General features: G+C 44.1%; 1 protein-coding gene across 1 annotated transcript in view; it reads right to left on the bottom strand.

Moving 5' to 3' along the window:
* Positions 1–16,001, bottom strand: part of PKIA (cAMP-dependent protein kinase inhibitor alpha) — a 54,373-nt gene extending 38,372 nt beyond the window's left edge. Inside the window, exon 1 of the mRNA XM_034763162.1 lies at positions 15,680–16,001. The gene's annotated coding sequence lies outside the window, so the exon portion shown is untranslated. The remainder of the gene's footprint in view (positions 1–15,679) is intronic.
* Positions 16,002–17,331: the final 1,330 nt, after the last annotated feature.

Here is a 17,331-nt window from a genome sequence, read left to right as displayed (position 1 = left end):
AGCTTGCATATTTAACTGTGAATCTCACAAAGAAAACTTTGGCCGTAAGAGATTGAGAGACACGGCTGTGCATCTTGATGCACACACAGAGTCCATAACCTGAGTCGATCTTGAGATACAGGGTGATGTGTGCCAATGTAAATAAGATTAGGAGATGCCATGTGTACGTTTTAAGGCTAAGTGCATATCGGTCTGTGAGCCTATTTTTATGTATTTAATTGAAGCCTTCCTACATAAAGACACACAAAATGAACAATGATCCAAATTAAAACAAAACAAAAAGATGTTCAGGTTGTAAAAAACGGTGCAGAAATTCCATCAAGATAGGAGAAGAAATTAGAAGAAAAGACAACAACTGCTTCAGTGGGAGGAAGCTAAATAAAACCCATGTTTTCCCATCGGGATCCTCTTTATAGGACATTGCAAAGCCTTTGCTATTTAGTTTAACATAGTTTTGAAAGGAATCAAGAAGATAGGCCATAGATGTGAATATGTAGCACACACGCACATGCACCCCCCCCACACACACATGGTGTGGACCTGACTTTCTTCTCAGTCCTATGGGTAAAAAAGGAGTGGAGAAGTCTGAGCCAGAGATGCTAAATGAGCCATGACATCAAAGAATAGCAGTTTACCCATAATTTTTAACAAAATGGGTATCTACACCTTCTAATTGTGGAAAGCTGTTTTTTTTTCCAGAACCTTTTTTAAAACTTCAAATTATAATTGTTGTTTGTTCCACTTTCATTGTGTGTGTCTCATGCTCTATGATTCGAGATTTAATAAATAAAAAGAGACAGTAATCATTCTCTGACTGCATCCTATTTAAGTGTGTATTATCTCTTCACACTACCAGACACAGCACCCAGATTGAGCTGTTCTGTTCCTAGACAGATTTCAGAATAGTGAAATTCTAGTCTTCAGAAAAATTGGGTAGGTAGTGCAACTTTAATCATCCCTTGAATTTCAGGTAACATATGGACAAATGTTGAAAGATCATTATACTAATGTGGGGTCTCTGACAAAGAATTTGGTAAATACTTTGAACTCAGAATAGACAAATTTGTACTGAAGTTCAGTGCAGGCAGTATGAAAAGACGAAACAAAGTTGTTATTGTCCCACACAGAAAGCTGGAATAGTTGGAAGAACCAAGGCACAAAAATATAATCACAGGCATTTAATAAGGTGTAAAGGGTTTAAGTAAGGTGAGGAAAGTGGTAAGTCATATGACAAGCCAAACAAAGATGCATGGAACTACACAGTTTTGCTATTTCAACAACTTTAATCAGTAATAAACAAGAAGTAGGTAAAAAAGTGGTGCTTTTGGTGTGTATATCTGAAGACACTAAACATTCAAAAAGTGTCCCACCAAGGAGCCATAAATAGGGTCGTGAAAGCTGAATTCTGATCCCACCTTCAAAAAATCAATCTCAGAGAAGTTCTTAGAGCTAACTTATCCTTGAAAAGCTTGGTATAAAGTGAATCAGTCTCTAAAGCTCACTCGCTGTGAAGTCACTGCAGACAGGAAATGAGTGGTTCAAAATGAGTTTTCGGCAGTTTTGTCAGATCCATATTAATGTGGGGTTTACAGAAGCCCCACATAAAGCTGATGATGACAAGAGGCTGCAGAAATCTTTGCCTAATTTGCTCAAACAGCTGACAGATGTACCTGGAAGACGCTAGTTTTCTAATTTGACCCGGACAGATAAAGCGGCATTTTTTTTGTGGGAGGCAAGACAGACATAAGAATGGCCAAACTGGGTCCGACCAATGGTCCATCTAGCCCAGTATCCTGTCTAACAGTGGCCGGTACCAAATGCTTACAGAACAGGGCAATTATCAAGTGACCTATCCCCTGTTGTCCAGTTCCAGCTTCTGGCAGTTTGAGGTTTAGGGTTACTCAGAGCATGGGGTTGTGTAAAATGGCCCACAAGGACTCCTCAGTTGGGATAGAGCGATGTACCCTGGTTTTCAGCAACAGTCTGAAGCCAGTGTCTCAGCACCATGGAACCTGCTTTGGTTGCGTGCAATACAGTGAAGAACCAACACATCTGTCCTGGCCACTGTGAGGCTGTTAGGCTCAAAAACCTTTGTCTCTCCAGACTTTTGCTACCAGTGCGATTGGTAGAGAAGGTCCCTCCCCAGTGGGCAGAGATAATGTCCCTTGCTAACAAAATCATTTCCCAGTGTCACGAGCAGGCTTATTGTTCAGGTGAATGGCAAAGTGATGCATTGCTGGTGGAAAGAAGATCTGGTCTGCCATCCCCTAATCCAGTGGCCACTTGTGAGAATCTATCACATTTCCTGGATTGCATGTCAGCAGTCACATTATCCTTCCACTAGAGATACATGATGACAGAAACATCTCATGAGATGGAACCAGTGTTGCTACCTCCTGCGATTTTTATCATGGTTCTTATGACATTTAGAGTTTTTTCTTTAAGTCCCATGTCCTGGAGTCATGTGATTACTAAAAATCTCGCTTTTTCAAAAGGAAAGGTAAATTTGTAGCCAGTGCGGCTGCACAGAAAACCTTGAAAATGAGAGGGTGTACCCTAAGAACTCAAAAGCAAGACAAAAACTGAAAACATATTTACTTAAAAAACGTGAAATTTTTTTTAAAGCAATTTTGTAGTTTTGAGTGATCCTGACTTTTGAATGCTTGGGGATGGGAATACTGCAGATGTCATTTAGGGCACCATGTGGCCTGCAGAACCTGGAGAGGATATTATTAGAAAATAAAGTTTTTTCCATAAATTACCAGACATTTATTTTAGATTTGATTAGGTACGCTAATCAATTCTCTGTAAGCAAATGTATACAATTTTGAAACACTAATTTAAAAGAACCTGATTTATAAAATGGCTTATTGCCAGCAAAAGACTCTCCTGGCTACCCACTTGAGACCCCTGCTTAATGCCTCCCTCCAGAAAAGCCTGGGAAAATAAATGGATCTTTCAGCAGGATCATCAAAGTCAGGCTCTGGCAGACCAAGTGAGCACGGGGGAAATAAATTCTAAAGCCAATGAGAACAACCTGCTATCAGCTGCATCTCTTGTTAAACCTGGTACCATTATCTCAGGCATCTTGGCTGAGCATAAGTGCTGTGGAATCACAAAAGGAATGAGACAGCCTGTAAAATAGGCAGAGAGGGACCCATTTAGAGCTAACACTTCAGACTTAATCTGGAAATGAATTACTAGCCAGGACAGGGCACACGTATAGCATGCTCCCCACTGGAATCTAGCATCAGAGGCAGACAGCTGCATTCGACAATAAATGAATGGCCTTAAAGTGTAGACTTTATGAGGCACAGCAGTCATGGACGAGAAACATTTCTGAATAGCGTGGGTCAATGTGCTGTAGCATATTTAGAAACCTGTATCTTCCACTTGAGATTAGGGCTACAGATCAAAGGACAGTCATTTGTGCTACTGACTGTACAACTGTGGGAATATATTTACACAGTACCTTTTAACCCAGATACGAAAAATGCTGTGCATTAAACAAAGTGCTGGAAATTGTTCTCAGATCTTCCAAGATGAAAGGTGTTATATAAATATTAAATTCCCCAAATCTGTAAACTGGAAGCTAACAGAAATGCGTGTCCTTGATCTGCAGTCTTTAAAAGTAATTACATAAATACACATACAGAGTACAACCGAAATGCATCCACCTCCGAGGCACAGAGTGGCAATCAATCAGTTATTGCATGGCATGGTATACAACATCTCTGTTAATCCCCACTCTTGTATCCTGTACCTGTGTAATCAGATTTCCAATACTGGAGGCTTATGACATGTGGAGAGTCATCTGTATAAGACCTAACTAGCCTGTTTGGCAGTCTTTGTGTACTGAGTGTCTGTAGCACAGGCGGGGCGGATATCACATGTACGTTCTCTGTTACATAATGATATTTGGGGTTCCACTGTTCGCTGCTGGTACATATCTACCAAGTAAATGTGTCAGTACTTCTGGGCATTCATATTTCTCATGCATATAGTGGCTTGATATGGAGATGACAGGGCATGCAGCATTTCTGATGGAGAATATGCATATCCTAGTCTCCAATTGTCAGTTTTTGCCTTACTGTGTTTCACCATGCCAGCTGAACCACGGCATTGCCTCTGAGTATGCTCTAGTACCACCACACTTAGTACAGCCATGAGACCTGTGTGCTAGGAAGTTTCATATTTCTTACACACATCACCATTTACTCTTAGATAATACCAGCATCCTGTGGCTCCTCTCTCTTTTACCTTATGTTGTTATACTGCTCCCTATCACCACACCACCGTGCATTTAAAATCAATACCAACAGTGCAGTCTCCAATGGGCCTCATCAAGTCTCTGAAACCTCTTCCGATTTGAGGTTAAAAAAATACAAACAAACAAGCAAAAAAAAAAAAAAAACCCTTTTGCTTGGAGTGAGGTTTGAGGTTTTGGTTTTAGTAGTTTAATTCTTAACCTACACAATACTTATTATATAAAGTGACTGAAATGTTACAGCAGGGGGGCACAGAGAAAAGTTCGGAGGGCGCAGCAGGGCCGGGCCAGCCCCCACAGGGGGGTGGGGAGGGAGCGCTATCCGGTCCAGCTCCCGGCCCCAGCTCTGCCCCCAGCCCCAGCTCCACCCACAGCTCACAATCCTCTGCTGAACCAACTGTGCAGTAATGGAGGGGTGGTGCAGACAGATTCCATTACTGGTAAGGGTGGGTGTGCAACAGGAAAAGTTTGGGCACTATTGTGTTACAATATACAATTAATCTACCTAGATGATGAACTGTGGTGCCCTTATGCTTCCAATGCAAGCCATCTCTATTTTTATAGAAATCACGCCCATTTCTCAAGCCATGCTGCCTCCTCAGATCACATATTATCCATGCACATCTCATGTCAGACTTTGGCTCCACAAAGCTTTACAAATAAAGGTTATTTAAAATTCAGTATTTTATATTTAAATGTGATGCTTTCTTTTTAGTAAAAAGCAACAGAGGGTCCTGTGGCACCTTTAAGACTAACAGAAGTATTGGGAGCATAAGCTTTTGTGGGTAAAAGTGAGGTTCTTACCCACGAAAGCTTATGCTCCCTATACTTCTGTTAGTCTTAAAGGTGCCACAGGACCCTCTGTTGCTTTTTGCAGATTCAGACTAACACGGCTACCCCTCTGATACTTTCTTTTTAGTGTTACACACTAAATCAGCCCCTTCAGAGTCTGACATTTTCACATGCTCCATTTCTCACATAGAGTGATAGACTCAAGGAGCTCAGTCTACGTAGCTTAACAAACAGAAGGTTAAGGGGTGACTTGGTTACAGTCTATAAATACCTACATGTGGAAACAAATATTTGATAATGGGTTCTTCAGTCTAGCAGAGAAAGGTGTAATATGATCCAATGGTAGGAGGCTGAAGCTAAACAAATTCAGGCTGGAACTAAGGTGTATATTTTTAACAGTTATTTAATTAATTATTGGAACCAATTACCAAGGGCTGTGGTGGATTCTCCATCACCAGACATTTTTAAATCAAGATTGGATGTTTCTCTAAAAGATATGTGCTAATAATTACTTCATAAATAGTTCTATGGCATGTGTTAGACAGGAGGTCAGACTAGATCAGGGATTGGCACCTTTGGCATGCGGACCATCAGGGAAATCCGCTGGCAGGCTGGGATGGGTTTGTTTACCTGCAGCGTCAGCAGGTTCGACTGATCAGAACTCCCACTGGCAGCGGTTCGCCATTCCAGGCCACTGGGGGCTGCGGGAAGTGGCAGCCAGTACACCCCTTGGCCCACGCCGCTTCACGCAGTCCCCATTGGCCTGGAACAGCAAACCACGGCCAATGGGAGCTGCGATCGGCCAAAACTTCGGACGTTGCAGGTAAACAAACCATCCTGGCCCGTCAGCTGATTTCCTTGATGGGCCGCATGCCAAAGGTTGCTGATCCCTGGACTAGATGATCACAGAGTCCCCTTCTGGCCTTGGAATCTATGAATTAACCAATCTTGCTCCATTTTGTATTTCCTCTCACCACATTTCAGCGCACAAACACTAACTCAACTTGGTAAGAATGCCATCATCCACTAATTGTACTATATCTGAAGAGATATGAAACTATGAAAAGATTTCAGACAGAACTTTCCGCTTGGTCACCCAGGCCATATATGGTCATATTTGGTGCTTTCATACATTTGCAAGATGCAGCTTTATGAAAGCTTACTATCAACTTTACTGCTTTGTGTTCGTGGCAATCTTCCACTGTCAGCCATGCTGCATCATAATTTTTTTAAGAAATAAAACAATATGGCCCTGATTTTGCAGTGAACTCAGATGGGCAATTCTCTTACAGCCACAGGGAGCTCCACTGACTTCAATTGCCATATGGAACTCATTGCAGGATCAGGGCCTAGAAAAGCCAAGATTTGCCTAGGAAGTTTCTTCCAAATGACCAACAGGTAAATGGAGTTCTTGAACCTGGGCCGTACTTAAGGCTTTACCTCTGCAGCATTCATCAAAGGTAAGAATATCCTTTCTTGGAAGCTCTGACCAATATGATACATGATAGTTCAAATGAGCTTTAACAAGTGCTATAAAGAGAATCAAAGAAGAAGGAAGGAGGAGTGTGAGGGAGGAGAGTTAACAAGCATTTGTGTGATTTTAAAACAGCATGTGGTGAGCTCTTTTCCCAATAGTTATGTGCTCACCTTAAGTTTAAGATGTAGGGATATACTAAATAGATAAGCAACTGTTTAAAATAAATATAAAATAAAAAAAAAAGAGTATGTATAACCATATGAGGAACTGTAGCTTTGAGACATTCTACAGGATATCTAGGGGTTGCCACGGTAACTTAGATAGATGCAGTCAGGAATCTTTTAGAATAGGCCAACAGGAAAGAGCCATTAAGGTTCAGACAGTCAAAGAGGGCATGCTTGCTTACAACTTGAGATGCAATTTCATCTCACCTGCCATAGTTTTGTTTAGAACCTGCTACTTAGTTTAAAGCACTCCACGGAAATAGAGAAGATTTAGCAAATCCAGATTTAGCAAACCCTGCAAAACCAGAGATGCTATCACAATGTCTGGAGTGGTTCATGACCATGTGTGCCAACCTCCTGGCAGACTGTTGAAAAGCAGGGCAGACACCCCAAACTGGTGGTATGTTCTATAATTAGATTTCACATTTGTTACTGGGTTGGGGAAATCCTGGAGCACTCTCTGACAGTCTTACCATGGAGTCACAGACAGTCCCCTTAGGCACGTCAGTCAGTGTTTAATTTGTAATAAAAGAGGTGCCAGGCCACAAGCAAAATTTTTACATTCATAACTGATGCAGCAAACCCAGAGGTGGCAGGGCTATCAAGACTAGAGGTGCCAGGGCTCAGTCCTGGCAAGCTCTGGCACAAATTAAGCACTGACTCTAGTCTATCTTGCCATCCAAGCAAGCTGGACTTAGTGATAAATGGTCACTTACACCAAAGATCACAAAATATTCAGGTTGCTCCCAGTCCCAAGAGACCTGACACTTATCCCAGGTCAATTTGCACCTTAGATCTCGCACAAAAGATAATGCTTGTAGCCAATCCTGTAATAAACTAAAGGTTTATTAACTAGGAAAAAGAAATGAGAATTATTTACAGATTAAAACAGGTGAGCATATATACGCAAATGAGTTTCAGTCTGTAATCCAACAGGTAATAGAGTTGTAGAAACCTGTCAGTTCAAAATGTCTTTCAGGGCTAACCCATGCCAAGCAGCATGGGGATCTCTTTGCTTATGTTTAGGAATCTTTGCCCCTCAAGAGTCCAAACAGCATTAGAGAGATTCCGTTTCTCCTTGTCAGGGATTTTTATCCCCTCCACTCCAGAGTTCAAACTGATGGGATGAATTCATGCATAGATCTCTCCTTCCTGAAGGGAATTAGGAATGCATCAACAGGGTCTCTCTGCTTTGATGCTATGCAATACTTTATTTACCTTCCATGGGCCATCTTGTACATAGGACAAGCCCTTTCCCTTAATTAAATGCTTCTTTTCCTGTTTGGGGAGTTACACAACCACAGAGGTTTACAATGCCAACATAAATTTGCACCACGAGCTATAGAGGTTGTAAGAGAGATCAATACATGCAGCACCATATAAGCATTCTATAAAGTCTAAACACATTTTTATCAGCTTAACATCTAATATCTATTTTGATAGTGCTAACATACAGTTGAGCAAGACTGGTTTCCAGCTGTTGGATAAGTATAAAATTGAAGAATTATAGTTATCTTAACTTTGGTTAAGGAAATATATATATGTGTTGTAAAGAAAGGCTTTGACTAGCAAGTAGAAGGAAGACCTTGGAAATAATGAGTTTTAAGGCCAAAAGGAATGAAGAAGGGAGGCTGTCTGGATCAAAGAATAACTAATGAGATAAGGGGAAATTTCTAAAAAGGTGGCCTCTGACCAACGGAGTGACTGCAGATGGTTTTAAATCTAACAGAATCTGTCTTAAAATAAGCCAACATGGCCCTTCCCCAACCTCCGCACACCAGCATTAAAGCCTGTGTGAACCCAGGTGCAACAGGAAAACTGTTAGGCAGCAAGAAGGAGGGGAAAAAAGGAAATTCTAAATCTTATCTGGATTAAGACTGGAAATAAGGGTGAACTGTCTCCAAGTAGGTTTTTAGCTAAAGTCAGTAACTGGCAGCGACATCATTTGGTCATACCCCCTAAAGGTATAAAAAGTAAACTCTTCAAGGGTTCATCGTTGGAGCTGACCAATATGAGTCTAAGCATCCCTGGGTTTAGCCCGTTTGTAAGTATCTTGATCAAATGCTTATAAATGTTTTGTTACTGTTTGGATATAGTAAATTGCTTATTATTTAGGCATGTTCAGAGCAACTGCATAAAGTAGTTGGCCTTTGGATTTATTAAAGAAACTTATGGTTAAATTGGTGTTTGGTGCTTTCCCATATTAATAATTTCAAAATGCATTTTTAAGTGTTCAGTGAGACACCTGGTCTGCCAGCATCACAGAGGCAAGATCTCTAAAGATTTCTTTTAGGGAAGACTTGAAAGGAAAGTAACAACGGGAAGGACCAGAGTACCTGTGACAACTGAAATGCATACAGAAAGTGGAGTGGGAATTTATTTCTCGTCTTTAATTATTCAAGAAGGGTTGTGGAGAACAGTTTTAGAAAACTCAGTTCAACCCAGGAAGTAGTAGATTAAGGACATGTAGGAACCATTTTAGCCACCTCAGAAATGTAGCGTAATGCAGCAACTACATTAATCTAGGGGAATATATGAAGAATACTGTATCTTATTGAAACCACAAGAAGAATTTAAGGATGCAGAATGCAATTATTGGAGGCCAAGACACTAGGTTTAAACACCCCTAACTGAGATATTTATTAGTTTAATTATTGCTCTATTGTTCCTGATATCTTTATATAAACTCCTTTGTAAGCTTTTTGGTTTTGTTTTTCTTAATAAAGGAAGTTCCTGTATATACAGGTTTTCTTTTTTACATTGTGTTACCTTAGTGGAGATGTTTTTCCTTTAATCATGCTATGACATGACAAATAAAGAAGTTTGATCTGATCTGCATGTGCTCCTGCACTGAAACACAGCAGATGTGGCAGCAGCATAACAAACAATCCTCGTTTTAAAAAAAGTTACAACTTGATTTTGCATTTGGGAGAAATGTATGTGACATTGGGTTAGAGCCACAAAAGGATTTAGGGGCCTAACTGTGACTCTAGGCACCTAAATCTAAAATTTAGATCTTCAAAACCCCTACTCAGTTGCTGCCTAAAGCCATAGGTGCCTATATTTCTGCTGATAAAGTTCCGTAGCACCTAAAATCTGCAAATCTACCAGCGGGCACGTGCACAGCTGCCTAAATTCTGCCTAGCTCATGCCTTAGAGGGATCCTCAAACTAGGCATTGCCCTGCCTATCTTACCTGCGGGCCTGATCCTATAGGACTACTCAGAGCATGACTACTGGATTGGGCCTCACTGAAACCATAGCTGGGGAAGGAGTTCTGACACCCCTCTTATATTTCTTAGAACATCCACTCAGGATGTGGGAGCTTCAGGTACAAATCCAGCCCCTCTGCCCAATGTGGAGCAGGAATTTCAACCCAGGTCTCCCACAGTGTTGGTGAGTGCTCTAACCACTAAGCTCTGTGGTATGTCTTAATGTCTCCTCTTGAAGCTGTTCCACTGTGTATAAATAGTCATTGTAGTAAATCCACCTCTCTGAGATGCAGTAGCTAGGTTGACAGACGCATTTTTCTGTCGACCTAGCAGTGTTTACATGTGGGGTTTAGGTCGGCTTAATTACATTGCGCAGTGCCTGAAATTTTTCACAACCCTAAGCGACATACTTATGGCGACCTGATTTTGTAGTGTAGACCAGCCCTAGACACTGCAACACTGAGCCTAAATTCCCTTTGTGGATCTAGCCTTGTGTGTCCGTTTCTCTGCACATTAAAAATCTAATCCTTCCAAGCTTATGCATAAACAGTAAATGTCAATTTCCCTGCACAAACACAAAGGATAATCATCTAAATTTACAGATAGGCAAAGTAAGAAAACTGCTGCTTTAGAACCTATCAGACTGTGATTTAAAGATATTTACATTTTTAAAAAACTTTTTATTAAGGCAAAGTTACAACAAAACATTAACATACTACATCATAAGTTACTTACTAAGCATCAGGTTAATATTCAAAGAGCCTGACTTAAGATTCTGGCTTGCTGGTTGGGGAACCCTTTTCCTCTGAGTACGCTGAAAAGGGTGACCACATTTCTAAATACCTATCCTCTTTTTGTCATTTCTGTTGTGTATGTACTTGATGTGAAAGTTTATCCATTACAAGGGCAGTCCATATTTTAAGATTAATTTGTCATTCTGTTTAAAATGTATATCCTTTATTGGAGCATCAAGTAAGCAGGTCAGGGAAATATCAACTTCTACCACCGTTAAATAATTATTGTCTGATCCCCCATTACTTACTCACCACATAACTTCCTAAAACCATAAACATTTAAAAAGATATAAATTTAAAAATGCTTAAAATAAATATTGATATTTGTCAAAATTACAAAAATATGAATTCTGCCTCGCCTAATTATGTGTTAGTTTCAGGGTCTGAGCATCCAATTTTTGAAGTGCAAAATGTTTTGACATACTTAATTGACTGTGGGTATGAAGATATATCAAGTATGTACCCATCACTGTTTATTAACAGTGGATAAAATTCTTTCAAACCTGTACTGCAGTAATCAACTTTGATACTCTGTTATCTGTGCACACACAGATCTTTGATTGACAATAATTACTAAAAACAGACTTTAGTAAGATCCTCTTTCTGTGTAAGTAGGAGATATGAAAGTTGACACATGCCATTTGAATCACAGAGGGAAATTTCCCCTCTTTATTTGCAAATACCAACTATTTCTTATAAAATTAGGTGTCAAAGAAATGTTATGCTAACTTTTTTGGTGTGGAAAGTACAATAATACAATCTTTAGAGTATGCAACTAATCAAGGTTAGTATCATCCCAAAGTAATACTTTAAAGTGAATTGTAAATATTTTAATATAATTGAAAAACATGTTTGCAGGGGTTGAAGCAGCTTTTTGTAAAGATCTTAGCTATAGGAAAAACAAATAAATATGCATATTTATACACAGCCAAATCATTGTAATTTATTTATTGTTAGCTAGTAAGTCTGTTGTGAAAAGTGATATTAACATACAAGTATCACTTTTCACCAGGGCCGGCTCCAGGGTTTTGGCCGCCCCAAGCAGCCAAAACAAAACAACAAAAAAGCCGTGATCGCGATCTGCGGCGGCAATTCGGCGGGAGGTCCTTCACTCCCAGGCAGAGTGAGGGACCCTCCGCCGAATTGCCGCCGAATACCTGGACCCACCGCCCCTCTCCAGAGCGGCCGCCTCAAGCACCTGCTTGAGAAGCTGGTGCCTGGAGCCAGCCCTGCTTTTCACAGCCCTGCCAAGTATGGGGACAAATTAAGCCCTAGATGGGGAGTCGGAGGAGGCAACGTGGCCAGGGGTATTGGGGGTTGGTGGGTGGGGGAGGCAGCGGGGAGCTGGAGCCTGAAGCCCCGTGGCCAGAGCCTGAAGCCTGCCACCGCACAACCAGAGCCTGGAGCTGGAGCCTGAAGCCCCTCGGCCAGAATCTGCCACCGCACCACTTCAAAGCTTGAGCCCCACTTCCCCGGAAGGTGGGGAATTCACTGGCTGCCTGCTCCTCCCGCATTGTGCCCGTGGTGTCTACAGTGGTGGGCTGGAGACACCACGGGCAGTTCCAGCAGCCAACACCAAGACGGTGCATCCGGGAGCAACAGGGAGGGGGAGGGGCCACTATTTTGCCACCTACCCCCACCCCAGGAGGCTGTGACTGTAAGAAAAGCCCCTGGTGGCCACATGTGACCGCATTTGAGAAATGCTGATTTATATCTAGCTCAAGCCTTTCTTTGACAGGACATAACATGACATGAGGATTGGAAGATTGCTTAGGAAAATTAGCAGATTCAAAAGACAGTAACAAATAAAAGCATAATTGAAAGATTATGTGCTTACTCTGAAATGTGGCACTTCTGTCAGTTCAAGCCAACATTTGGAAACATGAAACAATTTTCACTGCAATCTCTTTAAATCTAAGATAATGGAATAGACTGACTGAGTTGCTTAAATTCAACCGTAGGGCACTAACACAAATGAAATTGTAACTCTGCAGTTTCAAGTGCATTAGAGTTCTTTTTAATAGTCAAATATTACCTCTCTGTGCACTTTATTTAATTACACTGTGCATGCATCTGCAAGATGCACCAAGGACCCAAATAAAAGCAACTGAAGTTTTTAAACTAAACTAATAATATCGACATCCTCACAGACGTGAATGTACATGTTTGGTCTGTTACTCAATAATGCTAAGAGTCTCACTAGATCCCCACCTCCACCACCCCTGCTTTAATAGCTGTTAGTTAAAAACACTGGTTAGAAGCATTACTTTCTTTCCTAGAAAACACAAATAGTTCCATTTACTGCACTAATGCTGTGTCAACGTAAGTGATTGCTTATGTCATTTGACACTATATAATTTAACATAAAATGGAAAAATATCACCTGTTCTCTTCAGCAGACAGATGAACTCTAGAATATGGACTACATGGCCTGACACGACAAGAGCGTGAGCTTAACTACACACTTCCCTTTACCACTCTGGGACAACTATGGGAGAAACCAGCATATATGATCCCAGCGGGTGCACCTTTGGAATTAGCAAAGATCAAGCATGATCTTTGTTAACCAGAATACCATGTAAAAGTGTCATAATAGACTTCCAAGAATTTTAATGCTTTTTAAGCCATAGTTTGATTGAAAAAATAATACAACTTCATTGGGTTGAAATGGAGACAGACCAATGCTCTATTATTATGAGTGTTCCAAAAGGGATACCTTAGAAACTAAAATTAATGGGCCATGTTTAATGGAGGTTCTTCAGAGCCAATAATTGTGTCAGCTGAATTAATCTTTAATACGGTCATTAACCAATCATTCTTTGTTAGTATCTTTCCAAACCAGTGAACACATTAGGATGTCTTATAACTCCCTGCTTCTACTGACATCCACCTCCTCTGCCTTCTGCTCTAATCTCCACAACAGTGCTAAGCCACATCTTCCCAGAAAGAGCGGAAACAACCTGAGTCACTTCCTACATTTCTTATCTGCATTTCATCTAATTACAGTAGCATCTAGAGGTCTCAGTCGTGCCAATCATTTAACCAACACACAAAAGGAGACAAGCCAAGTCAGGGCCCTTTCACTTCAAAACAGCTGTTTAAACTTCTACTATCCTCTTCTCAGTAGTACCTCTTTCTTTCAGTATAAACTCACGCCCCCTCCTTGTCCTCCCACAAGCATCTTTTATTTTCTCTTTCAACCCATGTAGAGTTGCTAATCAGTAGCTCCTATAATCAGTTCCCCGTTTAATGATCTGTCTCTGCATACCAGTTCTTGTACATAGAAGCCTGTTTGGGGTATTAGAACAGAACAAATTATATATATACACACACGACAGGTGGATTTCCTCCTTTGGCTCAACTCTTAAAAATCTCTCTGATCAATGAAACATGAACTCTTGGGTGTATTCCATAAGCAAGATACAGCATCAATAGCCAAGCTGTAATATGGCTGTACTAATGGGAGGAGAACTGGCTCTTCCGACTCTTCCAAAAGATATACGATCAATCAGTGGTTCACCAAGCCTTCTGTTCTACTGAACCTAGGAACTGTTAGTGGTATCCGACATTTTACCTTGATGCTCTGCATCAAAACATAAGATAAAAGAACAGGGAGCAGCATCAGAATCCATTTTAGGCACTACTTCTACTCCTGTAACTTCTACTACATTGGCTTTCGGTTATGGATGCTTTCCAAAATTAGGGATTTAAACTAAGGCCTTGGCTACACTTACCCGCTAGTTCGACAGCTGGAAATCGAACTTCTGGGTTCGACTTATCGCGTCTAGTCTGGACGCGATAAGTCGAACCCGGAAGTGCTCGCCGTCGACTGCGGTACTCCAGCTCGCCGAGAGGAGTACCGCGGAGTCGACGGGGGAGCCTGCCTGCCGCGTGTGGACCAAGGTAAGTTCGAACTAATTCGAACTAAGGTACTTCGAACTTCAGCTACGTTATTCACGTAGCTGAAGTTGCGTACCTTAGTTCGAATTAGGGGGGTAGTGTAGACCTGGCCTAAGAGACCAACTTCTATCTAATATGGTTCCTTTCCAGTCAAACCTTCCTACCATAAGATGTTGTTTCCTATCACTGGGGAAATTTAAAAGTAGCTCAGAGAAAGCACTAGAAAATAAAACAGCTACAGGGAACAATCCTCCACCTGTGACAGGCATGGACTAGCTGATCCAATAGGTCTTTCCACTTTTAATTTCTTTGTTCGATAAATGGGAAATATAATCCCCATTGTTTACTCAAGAGCCCTTGGCTTGTAACAAGCTGAAGGGAAGCAGCCCTGCTGTGAAGCAGAGAATTGACATCAAACATCCCACATTCTGGCGCAAAAGGATCCATGTTTCAGTTGGAGGAATTTTCTGTTGCTGGAGGGAAGTGACAAATTAACCAAACACAGCTCCAGACACTTGCCAGCCTGCGTCTCTCCAGCCAAACGCTCCCAGTGTTGGAGGCACTGCAGGGAATCCGGGGGCTGATGCCTGGCAGCTTCTCTGGAGCGGTGAGGAGGCTTCTTCGGCCGCCTCCCAAGGAAGCCCCCAGGCCCGGCACCTCACAGCCGCGCTGAGCTTTCGGCCGGGAGCCGGTGGGGCCGCCTCCCCGCGCGCATCAGAGAGTCCCGGGGACGGCTGGGCTCAGCTGAGCCTCCCACGCTCCGGGTCACGCACCCAGGGAGGGGGACCCCGACTTGGACCGCTACTTATCCGAGCTGAAATGAACACCCTTCCCGGCCTGCCCTCTCCCCGGCCGGGCCCCACGGCCATGCGGCTGGAGCCTCTCCCAGCGAGCCACACGCACACGCCGCGGGCTTCCCCCGGCTTGCGCGCTCGCTGCTTTCGGAAAGGCTCCGTGCCCCAGCTCCCGGCGGCTTGACGCCCCGCTGCAGCGGACACACGCTACGCGACTCACCTGCCCAGCGACCGACTCAGTGCATCGTCCTCCCCCGCGCCTTGCTACTGCTGCTGCGTTGGGGACCCCCCAGGCGGCCGCAGCTCAGTGCGGGAATGGGGGGTCTGTGTCCGCGCCTCACGCTGTCACTCCACTCCCCGCATCCCAGCGCCAGCTGAAGCTCCCAAATTCACAGCGCTCCGGCTGTATGAAGTCATCCTCCTCCTCCTCCCTCCCCCGGATCGCTGCACTCCGCAGCTCGCCGCGGGGAGGGGGGGGCGGGCTGGCTCCGCCCCCACAGAAGGGTGTGGGGCTCGCTCCTCCCCCTACCCGGGGGGCTGCGATGCCGCGCGCGCAGCGAAGGCCCCGGGAGCCGGCCGCGGAGGGTGCTGACTCGCAGGGGTTGGCGGCTGTGCCTAACAGTTGCGAGCCCCAACCCCGGCTTGTGCTGCTGGATGGGCTGTTCCGTGCCGCGAGCACGCTCCCCTCCTGAATTCCCTTCTCCTGGCCCTGGAGCTGCCTTGCAGCTGGGGATTGCCGGGGGAGGTTCCTGCCAGCTGGGTTTCAATAGTGCGGATCCAGGGGGAGAAGCACCTGCCCTCCTGCTAAACAGGACTCTTCTCCCCTATACTGGAAAGTCATTGTGGTCTTCTATCCAGCCAGGGCCGGCTTTAGGAAGTCTGGGTCCCAATTCGAACATTTTCGCTGGGGCCCTGGCAGGGATGACTTTAAAAAAAAACAAACTTTAATTTCTTCCATGTATTATTTACTTTCCATTACTATATAAATCATAAAATTATATATTGTACATTGCTGGCTGGAGGCAGGGCAGGGGCTGACTGGAAGTAGGGTCCAGCGCCGGCTCTGGCTTTTTTGCTGCCCCAGGCAAAAAAGCCTCCCGCCGCCCCCCAGCGTGGCGGGGAGGGCACCGAGCCCGGCCGCAGGCCGCTCTCCCTGACCAGCCAGAGTGCCGGGGGGAGGGCGGCGACCCTGCCGCGGCTCCGCTGGCGGCCGGAGGCCCGGGAGGATGGCAGAGAGCCCGGCCGGGGCTCTGCTCTCCCTGGCGGCCAGAGCGCCGGGAAGAGGGCGGCGAGCCCGCCGCGGCTCCGCTCTCCCCGGCAGTCAGAGTGTCGGAGGGAGGGCGGAGAGCCCGCCGTGGCTCCGCTCTCCCCAGCGGCCGGAGTGCCCAGCCGGGGCTCTGCTCTCCCCGGCGGCCGGAGCACCGCGCCGCCCCCCTCCAGGTGCCGCCCCAACCACAAGCTTGGTGGGCTGGTGCCTGGAGCCAGCCCTGGTAGGGTCTGGCTAGAGGCAGGGCAAGGGGTGCGGGGCTGGCTGCAGCAGGGGTTGGCTGTGGGCAGGGTAGGGGCTCCCCTGCTTCTACCACCCTGGCCCTTTAAATAGCTGCCGGAGCCCTGGGGAGGGGAGATCTGCCTAATTCAAGTCATTTACAGGAAGAATGGCTTTATTGGTATCAATTAAAGATATTCAGAGATCTAGTCACTGTAGCAATTACAGGCCAGACAAGCCCTTTAAAAGAGCTCAACCACCACATTCACTGCTTGACTTTCCAAAGAGCTCAGCTCCCATTGAGCACCGAAATAAGTGGTCAGATTTCTGCACGAAGTATCTGAGTACGTTGGGTGCACAGCTGTTTGGAAAATCTGGCCACAAGT

This window comes from Trachemys scripta, chromosome 2 (genome assembly GCF_013100865.1).
Source record: "Trachemys scripta elegans isolate TJP31775 chromosome 2, CAS_Tse_1.0, whole genome shotgun sequence".
Lineage (NCBI taxonomy): Eukaryota > Metazoa > Chordata > Testudines > Emydidae > Trachemys > Trachemys scripta.
The sequence above is the reverse complement of the archived record's forward strand: the minus strand, read 5'-3'. Positions and strand labels throughout refer to the sequence as shown.